The following is a 16,748-nucleotide window of genomic DNA, read 5'->3' on the forward strand; positions in this document are numbered from 1 at the left end:
GTCTTTGCTATTGTGAATAGTGCTGCAATGAACATACATGTAGATATATCTTTATAACAGAATGATTTATATTTCTTTGGGTATATATCCAGTAACTGATAGCTGAGTCCAAAGATGTTTCTGCTTCTAGATCTTTGAGGAATCACCACACTGTCTTCCACAATGGTTGAACTGATTTACATTCCCACCAACATTGTAAAAGTGTTCCTTTTTCTCCACGACCTTGCCAGCCTCTATTGTTTCTTGACATTTTAATAATGGGTATTCTGATTAGCATGTGATGGTATCTCTTCACGGTTTTGATTTGCATTTATCTAATGATCAGTAATGTTGAGCTTTTTTTGTATGTTTGTTGGCTGCATGAACATCTTCTTTTGAGAAGTGTCTGTTCAAGTCCTTGGCTTTTTAATGTTTTTTTTTTTTTTCTTTTTTTTTTTTTCCTGTGAATGTTATAATTTAAATATGCCAAGACTAACTTTAGAAGAGAGCAAACTCTTGATTATGAAAAGAGGGAGTACAAAGAAAAAACAGGAACAAATTTAACCATAAAACAGAAAAAAAATAAAAATAAAAACTTCTTTTCTCAAATAAATTAGAAAGTGAGGATAAAACCAGGAACATGACTCCATGTTTCTGAATTTGATTTGACAAAGCTTCACCTGGATAATAATTGGTGAATAATCTTGAACATTTATGAGCAATTTAAAGAGACAGCATGTAAAGGGAGAAAATATTAATTATGTAAAATCTTTTAGAATCCTTCTGTCAAAGAATAGACCCGATTTGGCTGCTGAAGGCTGGTTTGCGTCGACATGGTGGTTACCCTAAGTATCTAGATAGGCGGGCGCGTCCACGCTGCTATCACTCGCCGTGGGTTCGCGACCCACTGGGTGGCGGGCCCAGTCCCTATCAGCCGGGAGCCGGACCCTGATTCTGACTGGGAGCCGGAGGAACGGGAGCTGCAGGAGGTGGAGAGGTACCATTTTTTCCCTGGGCCCTCAGCTTGAAGCAAGACCTTGCTCCCCGCACCGCCCTAGGCTGCGCCCCCTTGGTGCCAGGCGCCCTGCCTGGCAGCGGCCCTCGTTTCTTCTTGGGGGCGTTGTCCGGGACGCAGCATCAGGTGTTCAGCTCCCCTGGGACCGCTGGTCCCTTCACTAATGATGTATTTCATCACCCGCTTAGAGAGTTTGGCATGTTTAAGGGCAGTTATTGTTCTAGGTGTTAGCTTTCTCAGCGTACAGAGCTCTAAACCGGCAACACGGCCTGGTTGCCCTTGCCATCAAAGAGAAGTGGGCTAGGAGATCCATGATTTAGCCTGAGGCTCTTCAGACATGCATCCTACTTTCGTGCATGGCTTCTGCAATTGGTTCTCTCCCCAGCACCCTGCAACAACAGAAAAAAAGCAATCCGATTCCAGAAAATTCGGAGGCAAATGTAGGCGCCTGGTCCTGGTCAGTTCCCAGGTTGGCGGAAGGCTTTGATGTCTGCACTGATGTGATCCGAAGTGTTTCTTTTTTTTCTCTCTCTCTCTTTTCTTTTTTCTTTTCTTTTTTTTTTTTTTTAACGGAGTTCCGCTCTGTCACCCAGGCTGGGTGCAATGGCGGATCTCCACTCACTGAAACCACCGCCTCCCAGGTTCAAGCGATTCTCCTACTCCAGCCTCCCGAGTAGCTGGGATTACAGGCCCGCGCTACCAAGCCTGGCTAACTTTTTTTTGTGTATTTTTAGTAGAGACAGGGTTTCACCATGTTGGCCAGGCTGGTCTCAAACTCCTGACCTCAGGTGATCCACCCACCTCAGCCTCCCAAAGTGCTGGGATTAGAGGCGTGAGCCAACCCGCCCTGAAGAATTTTAAAAGGCAAATTTGTACCCACATTTGAGAAGAAGGTGAAGCCGGATCAAAAAGTCCTCAAGAAAACTGGGTTCGCATACTCGCTTCGGCAGCTCCAGGGCTCTGGAAATACCTGGAAGCTGCTCCCTGCAGGCCACTCTGTATCAGGTTCTGTGCTTATGCCAGGGCATGAAGCCTCATCCAAAGACCTGAATTACAGCACAACTTTGAAAGTGAGAGAGTCAAACACTCACAGGACAAATACACCAAGGAGATGGAAGGGAAGAAATAAAGGAATCCAGGACCTGGAGGAGAGCTTTGTGCCTGTTGCTGCAGTCCTGGGTCATCAGAGAGAGCTGTAGAGGTACTCCAGTGATTGTGAGAGCACCGGAAGAACTAGGCATGGTGGGTTGCCAAGTGATCAGGAGCTGGAGGAGTTAAAGGCAGGGGAGCCAGGTAACCAGCAGCACAGTAGTGCAGAGGGGGAGAGAGTTCTTTGATAGCAATGGGAACTTCCTGTGCAGAATCTGAGTAGGGGCTTGGCTTGTGGAGATGCCTCCTGAAAAACATCTGGGAAAGTATTAATATATATGGAGCAGCCTGGATTTCCATTTATTTGGATAAGCCAGCTTGAAATAGGAAGAAGTGATGAGCCTGGAATGTGGGAGGAAAGAGCTGCGTGGATAGATTCTAACTTCCTGTAATAGTGCTCCCAGTCTGACCTCTGTAGATCTTCAGTACTCAACCCTTCTTGCTTGGGCCCTGTGTATGTTGAAAACCAGTCTGTGCTGCATGTGTTGTTTCAATTTTCTGTGGTACTTTCAATATGTTTGAGAGGAAGTGAAAAGTTTGCCCTCTGACCTCATTTCCTTTTTGATCAGTGAACACTAACAGTTCTGGGAAAACTTGGTCAATTGGTTTTCCTTAAAAGCAAAATAAAGTAAAATGTAGCAAAAAAAAAAAAAAAAAAAAAAAAAAAAAAAAACCAAAATTAGTATGATTATTTGTTACAAAATATAAATTTTGTTGATTGTACAATAACAATTATTACACCTTATTTACTATTGTATTATTAGCATATGGCATGGCATATTACCTAACATCAAATAAAAGCTTAATTTAAAGTATTTATGGGATTTTAAAAAGTTGTGGAAACATGACAATATTTTAAAATTATTCTGTAATTCTTTATGTCACAAAACGAATCAAAACAAAATATTTTATGTGCTGAAACTAGGAAAAGATCCATTGAATCCGATAAGTATCAGAAGATAAGGGCTAAATGCAGTACAGTTTGGAAGATATTGTGAGAAGGAAATGGAAGAAGCTCACACCAGGCTTATCTGCTGTGTTTACAGTGAGGTGGGGTGAAGAAGGAATGAAGGCAATTTCAAAGGATCAAAACTCATTCATTTTGGAGGAGTGCAGGCATGCAGTCAGAATGCGATAAGAATATAGAATAAGAAAACTCTAAACCCATTTTACTCATCAGGAATATCAATTTTTAGAAATTGCAATGGTTGATGTAGCTTAAAAAAGATGAAGCATGTATAAGTGCATGTGATGCATTTAAAAATTATTTACACATAAATACAAATACATATAAATATAACTTTACAGAAAATATATACATTATATATTGTATATATTTATACATAATATAATTATAGGGTGACTATATACCTATATATATTTTGTGTGCATATATATGTATGTGTAAATACAAAATGTATTTTCTTTAATTTGGCATATGCATTGGAAAAACAGGCATCTGGAAAGTATTGAGACTCTGAAGTGAAGGTAGAGAAAAAACTCACTGAATTATATGCAAATAGCCTAGGTATCAATTTAGCCATCAAGAACAGAATAAATTTACCTAGAAAAATTGTACAGTTTCATATATAAGTTTACCTTCTAATAGAGAATATCATATATTTATAATCTAATGGGCCATTAATGGGGCAAAAATTCAAATGAATTTATAAAGTATGGAAAACATTCTTAAAATTAGATAACCATGGTTGTTCATCTATATCTGTTCTCATAGAATCAAATAAATTAACAGAAAAAGTTTCCTACAATTTTCTAGAGAACACCTGTTTCCTACAAAACAGGGAAATTTTTTCACCAGCAGTGTTTTTTAGTATATGAAAGACACAGATTGACCAAGTAAAGTAAAATTGATTCCTTATAACCCAGAAAATATTTCAAATAATCACAACATCCACAGTCCTATGTAAACATAAGAGGGTTATATTTTTAAAATATAAATTTAGATAAAATTTTAGAAGGGTAAAACTCTTGATATCATTGAACATCACACAAGGAAACTAAATAAAACAATGTATAAAATGTACGGGCTAGAATTTTAAAATGACTTGAATTGAACCAAAAAAAGTACAAGAACAATTACAAAGAAAAATAAAGTCCTTGTACAATTTAAAAGCAAATGAATGACAGAAAATATTAGGCTATAACTTTTCTTACTTTAAGTAAATATGGCATATTAAAAAACAGCAGAAATTATAGATCTAGTGGCTAGCTAATTATATCTAGTGGTTAGCTAATGAAGATTCCCCAAAATAGTTAGTTTGGCCGTGACAGACAAGCAAATGAAGATGCCCAGAAATGTTTAGTTTGCCCATGACAGCGAATCTATCTTACTGAAAACAGCTGTGAAATCAATATAATATGTAGAAATAGTTGTTTAAAGGAATTCATGAGAAACCAACAGTGGAAACATTTGAGGGAGTGTTAGTGATCACTGAATGGAATCACAAGCAGGTGCACGTCATCTTTACAACAACATTTTTCTTGAGATTATTTATCAATAGATCTTGGCAGAATGTTTCAGTCACACTGTCCAGAAGGAAACAAAAGCTGAAGACTCAATTAGTCAAAGTGGCTGGAAAAGGGAGGGCATGTGAAGAAAAGAGAAAATCATGGGAATGACCACTAAAAAGCTACATGCAGTCTCCATCTCCATCAGGCAATTATCTGCTACTAATTTTATCATTAGTAGAATATGACTCTAATAACGCAGTGAACTATAGAAGGAAAAAGGCCAAAGAGCTGAGATAAGATTTCCAAAGGTACTCTGCTGAGAAGAGGTTGGAATTTAATGCCAATGTGGAGTGATGAAGTAAATATCCTAGGATTTCAGTTGAGACTATAGAACTCACAGAATAGAAGGGAAACTGAAACACAGTATATTCTGACAAAGAATAAAAACTAATATTTTACAGGATTAAAATACCCTGCTTCTGTTTTATAGTCGTGACAGAAGAAAACTTAACTCTCACAGGAAAAAGAAGACATAGTCTAGTGTTTCTACAAATTGCAACTGTGATGCTGATAGCCAATTTAAACAAACAAAAAACAAAATAAAACAAAACAAAAAAACAACAAGGAAAAACTTCAAAAACACATCTAAAAACCAAAACCATATGATTAAAAACAAAGAAATAAAAATATACTATGGAAAAGAGGCACAGAAATGATTTGAATTTAGATATTGTAAGATTGAAAGTTTTAAAATAGATAAGCTAATTTTGTTCAAGCAAATTAAGCAAAACATAAACTAAACTAAGAGAAAATTTGAGTCTTTCTAAAGGTATTGATATGGTTTGGCTGTGACCCCACCCAAATCTCACCTTGAATTGTAATAATCCCCACGTGTCAGAGGCAGGGCCCGGTGGAGATAATTAAATCCTGGGGGCAGTTTCCCTCATACTGTTCTGGTAGTAGTAAATAAGTCTCAGGAGATCTCATGGGTTTATAAATTGGAGTTCCCCGGACAAGCTGTCTTGACTGCACCATGTAAAATATGACTTTGCTTCTCATTCACCTTCTACCAGGATTATGAGGTCTCCCCAGCCATGTGGAACTGAGAGTCAATTAAACATCTTTCCTTTATAAATTCCCCAGTCTCAGGTAGGTCTTTATTAGCAGCATGAGAACAGACTAATAGAGGTATATAATAAAAATTCTAAAATAGAAAATGCTATAATTGAAATTAATAATCTAATGAATTATTAAACAAGAAGAGCAAAAAATAATAAACTAGAAAGCAGGTGAAGCATTGAAGAAAAATAGAGAATGTAAGTGTTGCGGGAAGTCAGGGACCCCGAACAGAGGGACCAACTGAAGCTGCGGCAGAAGAACATAAATTGTGAAGATTTCATGGACATTTATTAGTTCCCCAAATTAATACTTTTATAATTTCTTACACCTGTCTTTACTGTAAACTCTGAACATAAATTGTGAAGATTTCATGAACGCTTATCACTTCCCCAGTGAATATCCCTGTGTTTTCCTATGCCTGTCTTTAATGTCTTAACTCCCTCATCTTCTTCGTAAGCTGAGGAGGATGAATGTCGTCTCAGGACCCTGTGATTGTGTCAACTGCACAAATTGTAGAGCATGTGTGTTTGAACAATATGAAATCTGGTCATCTTAAAAAAAGAACAGGATAACAGCGATGTTCAGGGAACAAGAGAGATAACTTTGAACTGGCCACCAGTGAGCCGGAGGGAACAGCGCTATATTCCTCCTCTTTCACAAGCACATAGGAGAAATATCGCTGAATTCTTTTTCTCAGCAAGGAACATCCCTGAAAAAGAGAATACGCCCTGAAGGTAGGCCTATAGACGGCCCCTTTTAAGGCGTCCCGTCCTTTATGGTCAAAGCGGATGGGATGAAATAAGCCCCGATCTCCTACAGTGCTCCCATGCTTACTAGGATGGGAAAATTCACACCTAATAAATTGTGGTCAGACAGGTTATCTGCTCTCAAACCCTGTTTCCTGATAAGATGTTATCAATGACAATGCCCAAAACTTCATTAGCAATTTTAATTTCCTCATCTGGCGGTCCTGTGATCTTGCCCTGCCTCCATTTGCTTTGTGATATTGTATTACCTTGTGAAATATGTGATCTCTGTGACCCACACCCTATTCCTGCACTCCCTCACCTTTTGAAAATCGCTAATAAAAACTTGCTGGTTTTACGGCTGGGGGAACAAACATCAGGGATCCTGCCGACATGTGATGTCTCCCCCGACATCCAGCTTTAAATTTCTCTCTCTTGTGCTCTTTCCCTTTATTTCTCAACCCAGCCGAGACACTTGGGAAATAGAAAAGAACCCCTGTTGAACATCGGGAGTGGGTTCTCCCGATAGTAAGAAATACAGAAATGACAATGAAGGACATGTTAACATGGTGCAAAAGTCTGATATACTTGTAATTATAGTTTAAGATAAAAGAAAAAAGATAAGTTAGAAAAAATACTAGAAGAAATACTGGCTAATTTTTTTCAAAATTTATAAGATATATTGAACTCTAGGATTTTTTTTTACATAACAGGCTCTACAAAATGCAAGGAAAATTAGTATACAGAAAGCCACAACTACGCACATTATAGTAAAATTTTGAAAAGAAAAGACAAAAAAAGGTTAATAAAGGCAGCCAGATAAGGAAAATGCATTATCATTGAACTAGCAACAATATGGGTAAGCATAGGCACATTCAAAGAAAAACTATAAGATATACACTATTTTTGAAGAAATTGTGGAAACCAAAGACAATGGAATTGTTTTTTTAATTTTTAAAGAAAAAAAAATGCCAATCCAGAATACTATCAACAGATAAAATATTCTTCAAAAATACAAGTGAAATAAAGATTTTTTTCCCAACTTTTATTTTAAGTTCTGGGGCACATGTGCAGGATGTGCAGGTTTGTTACATAGGTAAATGTGTACCATGTTGGTTTGCTACATCCGTTAGCTATATTTTTTCTGATGCTCTCCCTTCTCCCATCCCCCTCCCTCCAACAGGGTACAAATACACCATGGAATACTTTGCAACCATAAAAAGGAAGGAGATCATGTCCTTTGCAGGGACATGGATAGAGCTAGACGTCACTATACTCAACAAACTAACACAGGAACAGAAAACCAAATACCACATGTTCTCACTTAAAAGTGGGAGCTAAACGATGAGAACATATGAACACATGGGGGGGAACAACACACACTAAAAATTTTTTATTAAGCCGAGGAAGTTCAGAAGCAGCAGATTTTCACTAAAAGGGGGAAAATAACAGCAAGTATGCCTGAGGAAAAAGAAAAGAATGAAGAGTATCAGATAAGATAAATAATATAATCATTTATAAATAAATATTTATAATTTAAATATTAAATGATGATTATAATGATATTATCCTATTAGGTTCAATATACATGTAGAAGTTAAACATGAAAACAGCAGCACAGAAGGAGGGAGTAGGGAATGACATTAAATATCTAAAGATTCTCACATAGTTATAGAAGTGGCAAAAGTATTAACTTTTTTAAAAACAAGTGTTTAGTAATTAAACAATACACTTTTAAATAACCCTATGTCAACTATAAAGGGTCACAAGAAAAATTAGAAAAGTTTTGTTTTGAAAGTTAACGAAAATGTGACTTTCAAAACTGGTGCATTGATACTTAAGCAATAATTTAAAGAAAAATTTACCCATTTTAATATACATACTATTAAAAACCAATGTAAATGAATGCTCCAAGCTTTCATTTTATGAGACTAGAAGTAATAACAACAAAGCAAAAGTAAACACTAGAAAGATGAAGAAAATAAAATGCAGGGAGATAGTCTCAAATATCAGTACAACAGTCAATAAGTTTCTTCAAAGAAAAATATATAATCAATTAGAAATGATAAAAAAGGAAAAAATAAAATATAAGCCTTATATATTTAGAGTAACCATTAAGATGAAGATGCATCTTCTGAGGAAAGCAAGATTTTAAGTAAAAAAAGTTGTTAAACTTGGAAAACACTCTATTTTGTAATTACATCAATTACTTCAAATTTGAGAGCAAATTCAATTATGAGCTCTTAGGACCCTAGAATGTTTATCCTGTTGCACCTGGACTGGCTCTCCTTGCTTCTCAACTTGCAGATGACCTATTGTGGGGCTTTGTGATCACGTAAGTTAGTACTTAATAAACTCCTTTTTTTTTTTTTTTTTTTTTTTTTTTTTTTTGAGAGATGGAGTTTCACTCTTGTTGCCCAGGCTGGAGGGCTGGAGTGCAATGGCACGATCTTGGCTCATTGCCACCTCTGCCCCCTGGGTTCAAGCGATTCTCCTGCCTCAGCCTCCTGAGTCCCTGTAGCCAGGACTACAGGCGCAAGATCCCACACCCAGCTAATTTTGTATTTTTAATAGAGACGGGGTTTCACCATGTTGGTCAGGCTAGTCTTGAACTCCCGACCTCAGGCAATCCACCCACCTTGGCCTCCCAAAGTCCTGAGATTACAAGCATGAGCCACTGCGCCCGGCCTACTTCTGTGTGTGTGTGTGTGTGTGTGTGTATACACACACGCACACATATATATATATCCTATATATATATCATATACATATATATCCTATATATCATATACATATATATCTTATATATCATATACATGTATTATATATAGGATATATATGTATATGTATATTTTCTCTCTCTCTCTCTCCCTCTCTCTCTCTCTCTCTCTCTCTCAATCCTGTTCTGCCCTTTAGCGAACCCTGACTAATACAGGTCACTTATGAGATCTAACTGGCTCTGCCTGCTCAGGTATTCTTCAGACCTGGTCTCGATTTTAATTTACTTTAACACTATGCCTATGTCCCAACACAAAACTGAGGAGGATGAGAGATACCACTGGTGATATGCTTCTCCCAAGAGAATCTTTAGCTCTAGCATTGGAACTGGGGAGCGAGAAAGTCTTTGTTTACTTGGCTGCATTTGCTCAAAGAAGCTAATGGAGATGGGAGGAGTAATACTATGGCCTGAAAGTTTGTGTTCCTTCCAAATTCATATGTTAAAGCCTAATCCCCAACATGATGATATTTGGAAGTGGAGCCTTTAAGTTAATAAGGTGATAAGAGTGGAGAATGGGAGACAAAAGCCCTGAAAGAAAGAAAGAAAGAAAGAAAGAAAGAAAGAAAGAAAGAAAGAAAGAGGAAGAAAGAAAAAAGAAAGTGAGAGAGAGAGAGAGAGCGAGCGCGGGAGGGAGGGAGGGAGGGAGGAAGGAAGGAAGGAAGAAAGACAGGATTTTGCTTTTGCTCTCTGCCATGGAGGAATACAAGACAGTCATCTGCAAACCAGACATCGGATATGCTGAAACCTTGACATTCACTTCCCAGGCTTCAGAAATTTGAGAAATAAGTGTTTCTTGTTTAAGTGTCTCAGCCTAACTTGTAGTCAGAAGTTATTTAACATAAGTAAAGTATCAGATTGTGACTCAAATACCACAGAATCTAGCTATTGTTAGCAATATTAAGTATATTTTCTTAAATGAAGGATTCTCCATTTACCATATGCCCCTTGGATCATTTCCAGAGAATTTAATTTTTTAAAAATAATTGTCAACAATTAAATTATTGTTTTGATCAAGAGAGGACCCACTGAATATATTACTCATTTATTATTACAGTGTATCATAAAACTTAATTATGGAGCTGGGTACAGGTCTCATGCCTGTAATCCCAGCACTTTGGGATGCTGATGTAGGACTGCTTGAGTCCAGGAGTTTGAGACCAGCCTCGGTAACATGGTGAAAACCTGTCTCTTCAAAAAATACAAAAATTAGCCATGTGTGGTGGCACATACCTGTAGTCCCAGGTACTTGGGAAGCTGAGTGAGAGAATCACTTGATCCTGGGAGATTGAGGCTGTGGTGAGCCATGAGCATGCCACTGCACGCCAACCTAGGCAACAAAGCGAGACCCTGTCTCAAAAACACAAATAATCAAAAACAGTATTGTGACACTTGAATAATTGAAAATAAATACTTGAAAGAACAATGAACAAAGAAAAATCAAATTAGGAAGTGGAGCCTTTAACATATAAAATATATGATAGTGATATACGATAATGACATTTCAAGTCAATGAAAAGTTTACTTATTCAAAATTGGCTTTCACGGCCGGGCGCGGTGGCTCAAGCCTGTAATCCCAGCACTTTGGGAGGCCGAGACGGGCGGATCACGAGGTCAGGAGATCGAGACCATCCTGGCTAACATGGTGAAACCCCGTCCCTACTAAAAAATACAAAAAACTAGCCGGGCGCGGTGGCGGGCGCCTGTAGTCCCAGCTACTCGGAAGGCTGAGGCAGGAGAATGGCGTGAACCCGGGAGGCGGAGCTTGCAGTGAGCAGAGATCCGGCCACTGCACTCCAGCCTGGGCGGCAGAGCGAGACTCCGTCTCAAAAAAAAAAAAAAAAAAAAAAAAAAAATTGGCTTTCACTATTAAAGTAAAAACAACTCCAATATTTTTACCCCATTTACTAACACAAATTTCAGAATGGAATCTTGGCCTTAGTGACTTAAGCCATGGCCAACACTGAATTAAAATGAAAACAAAAACAAATTAAAATACCCTTTTATGAGATTCTCCAACACTTCAACTTGCTTTGTCTGTTGATTCAGTGAAAGACTTTGAGCTTCTAGCTGAAGGAAAAGCTTTTAAATGAAAGGAGCATGGATTTCTGAATGCCTGAGTGATGCTATCTTCCAGTCAACACACAAAGATATGTAATTTAATGGACAAATAAGCTCCTCTTGTATTAAGTCACTTGGATTAGGAGATTACTTATGACAGTTAGCAGAACCTGATTAATACACAGTTATAAGGGCAGTTGTGTTATAATAAACAAAGTCATTTTGGCTGACAGTTTTTCAAATATGTAAGGATAAGACAAATTATATGCTGACAATCTGAAAACATAAATAGGGAGACAAGTTGTATGTATATCCTGAGAAGCCAAAGTGTAGAGGGAGTAGGCATCTGTACTGGATATTTTTCACTTTCAGCTATTGTGTTAGGCCATTCTTGTGTTGCTACAAAGAAATGCCAGTGGCTGGGTAATTTATAAGAGGTTTAATTGGTTTAGGATTCTGCACACTGTAAAGGAAATATAGCAATATATGCTTCCGGGAAGGTGCCAAGAGGCTTACAATCATGGTGGAAAGCATAATGGGAGCAGGTGTCTCACATAATAGGAGTAGGAGCAAGAGAGAGAGTGGGAGCACGGGGTAGGTGTTACATATTTTTAAATGACCAGATCTCATGTAATCTCAGAGCAAGAGCTCACTTATCACCAAGGGGATGGTCCACACCATTCATCAGGGATCTGCCATCATGATCCAAACACCTCCCATCAGCCACCACTGCCAACAATGATTACATTTCAACATGAGATTTGGGTGAGTACAAATATTCAAACTATGTCAACCTTTCTTTGTAAGTATAGGGACTATGATAGTATTCATTAATTCAGAAAATATTGTGTGCTTACTTCATGCCAAACATTTTTGTAACTTTTAGAAATAAAGTGGGGGGATGGTGAAGAGAAGGTTTATATTAGTGATGGTGGAAGAGAAACTATACATATTGACAGAACTAATTATATAAATATGTAATACATCAGATGGTAAAGAGTAATTGAAAATTTATGAAAATAAATAAAGTAATAGTGACTAATGGGCAGGTAGGAGGCAGCTAGATGCTATTTTAAGACAGGTAAACAGGGAATATCCCTCTGATAAACCAATCTTATATAGAGGCCTGAATGAAGTAAGGAACGAAGCCATGTGTATTTAGAGAGTCCTAACTCACAATATAAATGTTAAAAGTCCAGTTGGTTGCTCTTTCTGTAATCCTTTAGTTTACTCTTGGGCAAACAACTGTAGCTCAGTCAAATGGATGCTTATACCTGAAGCTTTGAACTTGGAACAAGTAACACAGAAGATAACTTTTTTAAAATAATTTCAACTTTTATTTTAGATTCAGAGGGTACATGTGCAGGTTCATTCCATGGTTCTGTTGCTTGGTGCTGAAGTTTAGAATATGAAGAGTCCCATCACCCAGGCAGTGAGCATAGTACACAATAGGGAGTTTTTCAGTCCTTACCCTCCTCCCTCTCTGTCTCCTCTAGTAGTCCTCAGTGTTTATTTTCCCTATCTATACTTCTGTTTGTACCTATAAGTGAGAATGTATGGCATTTAGTTTTCTGTTCCTGCATTAATTAGCTTAGGATAATGGCCTCCAGCTCCATTTATGTTGTTGCAAAGGAGATAATTTTATTCTTTTAATGGTTGCATAGGATTCCATAGTGTATATGTATGGCATTTTCTTTATCCAATCCACAATTAATGGATGCCTACAACCTACATTGATCCTGTGTCTTTGCTATTGTGAATTGTGCTGTGGAAGTCCTAACTGGAGCAATCAGGCAAGATAAAGAAATCAAAGGCATCAAAATAGGAAAAGAAATCAAATTATCTCCGTTGTCAAATGATGTTTCTATATCTAGGAAATCCTAAAGACTCTACCAAAAGATTCCTAGAACTGACAACTTTAATAAAGTTCCAGGATATAAAACCAATGTACAAAAATCAGTAGCATTTCTTTATGTCAATAACATTCAAGCTGAGAGGCAAATCAGGAATGCAGACCCATTTATGAGAGTCATAAAAATACCTAGGAATATGGCTTACCAAGAAGATAAAAGATCGCTACAAGGAGAACTACAGAACACTGCTGAAAGAAATCATAGATGACACAAACAAATGAAAAAACATTTTATATTCATAGATCAGAAGAATCAATATTATGAAAATGGTCATACTGCCCAAAGCAACTTACAGAGTCAGTGCCATTTTTATCAAACTACCAGTTTCATTTTTTTGCAGAATTAGAAAAAAACTATTCTAAAATTAACATAGAATCAAAAAGGAGACTGAACAGCCAACACAATCCTAAGCAAAAAGAATAAAGCCAGAGACATAACATTATCTGACTTCAAACTATTCTATAATGTTACAGTAACCAAAACAGCATAGCACTGGTGCAAAAACAGGCATATCAACCAATGGAATAAAATAGAGAATTATTTGATCTTCCACAAAGTCAACAAAAGTAAGCAATGTGGAAAGAGCTCCTTATTCTATAAATAATGGTACAGGTATATCTGCCTAGACATATGCCAAAGAATGAAATTGTATTTCAACCTTTCACCACATACAAAAATTAATCAAGATAAAGATTTAAATGTAAGACCTAAAACTATGAAAATCCTAGAAGAAAATCTAGGAAACACCATTCCGGATATCAATCTTGGAAATTTCTGTCTAAGTCCCCAAAACCAACTGCAACAAAAAGAAAATTTACAAGTGGGACCTAATTAAAGAGCTTCTGCACAGAAAAAGAAACTATCAAAAGAGTGAACAGACACCCCACAGACTGGGAGAAAATATTCATAAACTATGCATCTGATAAAGATCTAATATCCAGAATCTATAAGGAACTTAAATAATTGAATTAGCAAAGAACAAGTAACTTCATTAAAAAGTGGGCAAAGGACATGAACCTTTACTTCTCAAAAGAAGAGCACAATGTGTTAATTACTTCAAAGACAAAATCGCTGTCCAGTATTCAGAGGCAGTAGCTACAGTACCTATGATCAAGCAGCCCCTGAGGTAGGGCATTGGCTGTGATTCTGACTTCCTAGAACCCCTTTGTTTCTGATTTTTTGCCATGAGATTTTTGCAATACATAACATTCCGTAAATCTTTTTTTTTTTTTTTTTTTCTCAAGTTACTAAGAGATAGTTACTGTGGTTTGTAATTAAGAACCTTAACAGGGCCAGGTGCGGTGGCTCACACCTGTAATCCCAGCACTTTGGGAGACCGAAGCCGACAGATAACGAGGTCAGGAGTTCAAGATTCGCCTGGCCAACATGGTGAAACCCCATCTCTACTAAAAATGCAAAAATTAGCTGCGCATAGTGGTGCGTGCCTGTAATCCCAGCTACTCAGGAAATTGTTTGAACAGGGACCTGGGAGGCGGAGGTAGCAGTGAGCCGAGATCGCGCCACTGCACTCCAGCCTGGGCTGCAGAGTGAGACTCTGTCAAAAAAAAAAAAAAAGAAAAAAAAGAAAAACTTTAACAGCTACATCTTTTTAATTTATATATGATTCTTATACGTCAATGAGGAAGAATAAGTGATTTGACAAAACTCATTATAGAATTCATATATTACATCCTTTTGATGATGAAATTCTTATAATGGAGGACAAATAAGAAGAAATGTTGTAGGAAAATCCGGGTTCTTGTCACACAACCAAGAAAGACGAGGCTAACAAACACTTTGAAGGGTGAGAATGGCAGGGTTTATTGCGGGGAGGGGCGGGGGAGGGAAACAAGGACTCCTAGCAAAGCGAGAGAGTCCTGCTAGCAGGCTTCTCATCTCACAGACTGAATCCCCAGTTACGAGCCAGGAATAGGAGAGGCCAGACTTCTTCCCCTTGAAAATGGCATGAAGGAACTTCTGTGGTTCCACTTCGTTCTCCCAGTGCACAGACCAGTTGGAGATTCTCCAGACACCTTCCCCTTTTATACTTGGCTGTCTCAGAAACACAAAAATTATTAACTAAACATAAAATTTAAGGAAATTTTATGTCAAAGAACTCATGAAAGAAGTGAACTTCAGGGAGAAAATTATGCTCAAACATGATAAAGTTACAAATACACCAAAGATAAAAATTTTTTCAATAATAATTACTTTAGAACATAACAAGAAAGCATTATTAGTAATCATCTGATTAATAGATTCTGAATCATAGCCACGTATTTGGTTACAACTTAAATGAATAATCAATACATATTAGATGTCTGAAAACCACATGTGGTGTGAATCTAATGTAATAGAGAGAGTTGAAATTTAACATCTCTTTTATTTGTATAAGGTCTAATGGCAGACCGCCTTTCCATGTTTTAGATGCATGTAGAACATATTTGTTAGGAACACATTTTACTTAAAATTACATTGTTTCAAAAACCTGAGTTTGGGAACAAATCTCCTACATGCTCTATAAAAGCAAATAGTTGGGGGACAACCAGTATGCCTATTTAGGACCAGATTATTTATGGAGCAGTCCCTTGGTAAACAAATGTTCACAACTGAACACGAAAGGGGGATAGAATGGAAGATGGGATTGGTGCAAGAAGTCAAAGCTATGACCATTCCTGTGACTGAGTGAAAATCACTACAAAAAGACTAAGAATTTTACTTTGTGAGGAGACATCTTCATTTATTCAGCAAATAGTCTCACCGCTTGCTTGGTCTCTTTTCATTCAGAGTCAGTTGAACTCTAGAAGCGAGAGATTTCAGAGAAAACTAATCTCTGTCTGACAATTTAATGTGAGAATTGTAAGTACTTCAGGGAAAGTTAATACTACGGGAGAAAATTTTTAAGAAAGTAGCTAGCCTTCCCTAGAAACACCTCACTGTCAAAAAAAAAAATTGTTCTGAGGATGGTATGAATGAAAAAGTCACTGATTAGGAATATACACTGGGCAGTATTGATAAAAAGCAGCTTAGCTCGAGGAACCACTGGCTTCTTGTAGAAAAAAATAATAATAATTATACTACTAGACACTAGTTTTTTCCAACTTCTTTGTTTCAAGGAGGACAGTAAGGACTAAGGAAGTAAAATGATATTATGAAAAATTTCTACCATGGTTGTTAAAGAATCTAAGTTTGTAATCAGGTAACATTAGATTTTATTATTTAGAGTTGTATACATAGATAATATTGTAAAAGAAAACAAGTAAATATTATTCCAATATTATTGGAAAGGGTTTTATTTTTTAAAACAAACAAAAAACAATCCAGGAGCTTCTTAGATTGTGGCAATTTTATGATCTTGACTTAGAGAGCGATCAGGTGGTTGCTTTTTTTCTAATTGTCTATTACATTAGGTATTTATGGTTCGTTTTTTAAATTTCTGTATGTTACATTGTTGGACAATACACTGAAAAAATATTTGCGACACATTATTATGATGTAATTTGGCGATCATTAAAGGT

At 37.0% G+C, this 16,748-nt stretch overlaps 1 pseudogene; it reads left to right on the forward strand.

Annotated features, from left to right (window-relative positions):
* Nucleotides 1-812: 812 nt before the first annotated feature.
* Nucleotides 813-2,362, forward strand: LOC112619653 (annotated as a pseudogene).
* Nucleotides 2,363-16,748: the final 14,386 nt, after the last annotated feature.

This window comes from Theropithecus gelada, chromosome 2, assembly GCF_003255815.1.
Source record: "Theropithecus gelada isolate Dixy chromosome 2, Tgel_1.0, whole genome shotgun sequence".
In the NCBI taxonomy this organism is placed as follows: domain Eukaryota; kingdom Metazoa; phylum Chordata; class Mammalia; order Primates; family Cercopithecidae; genus Theropithecus; species Theropithecus gelada.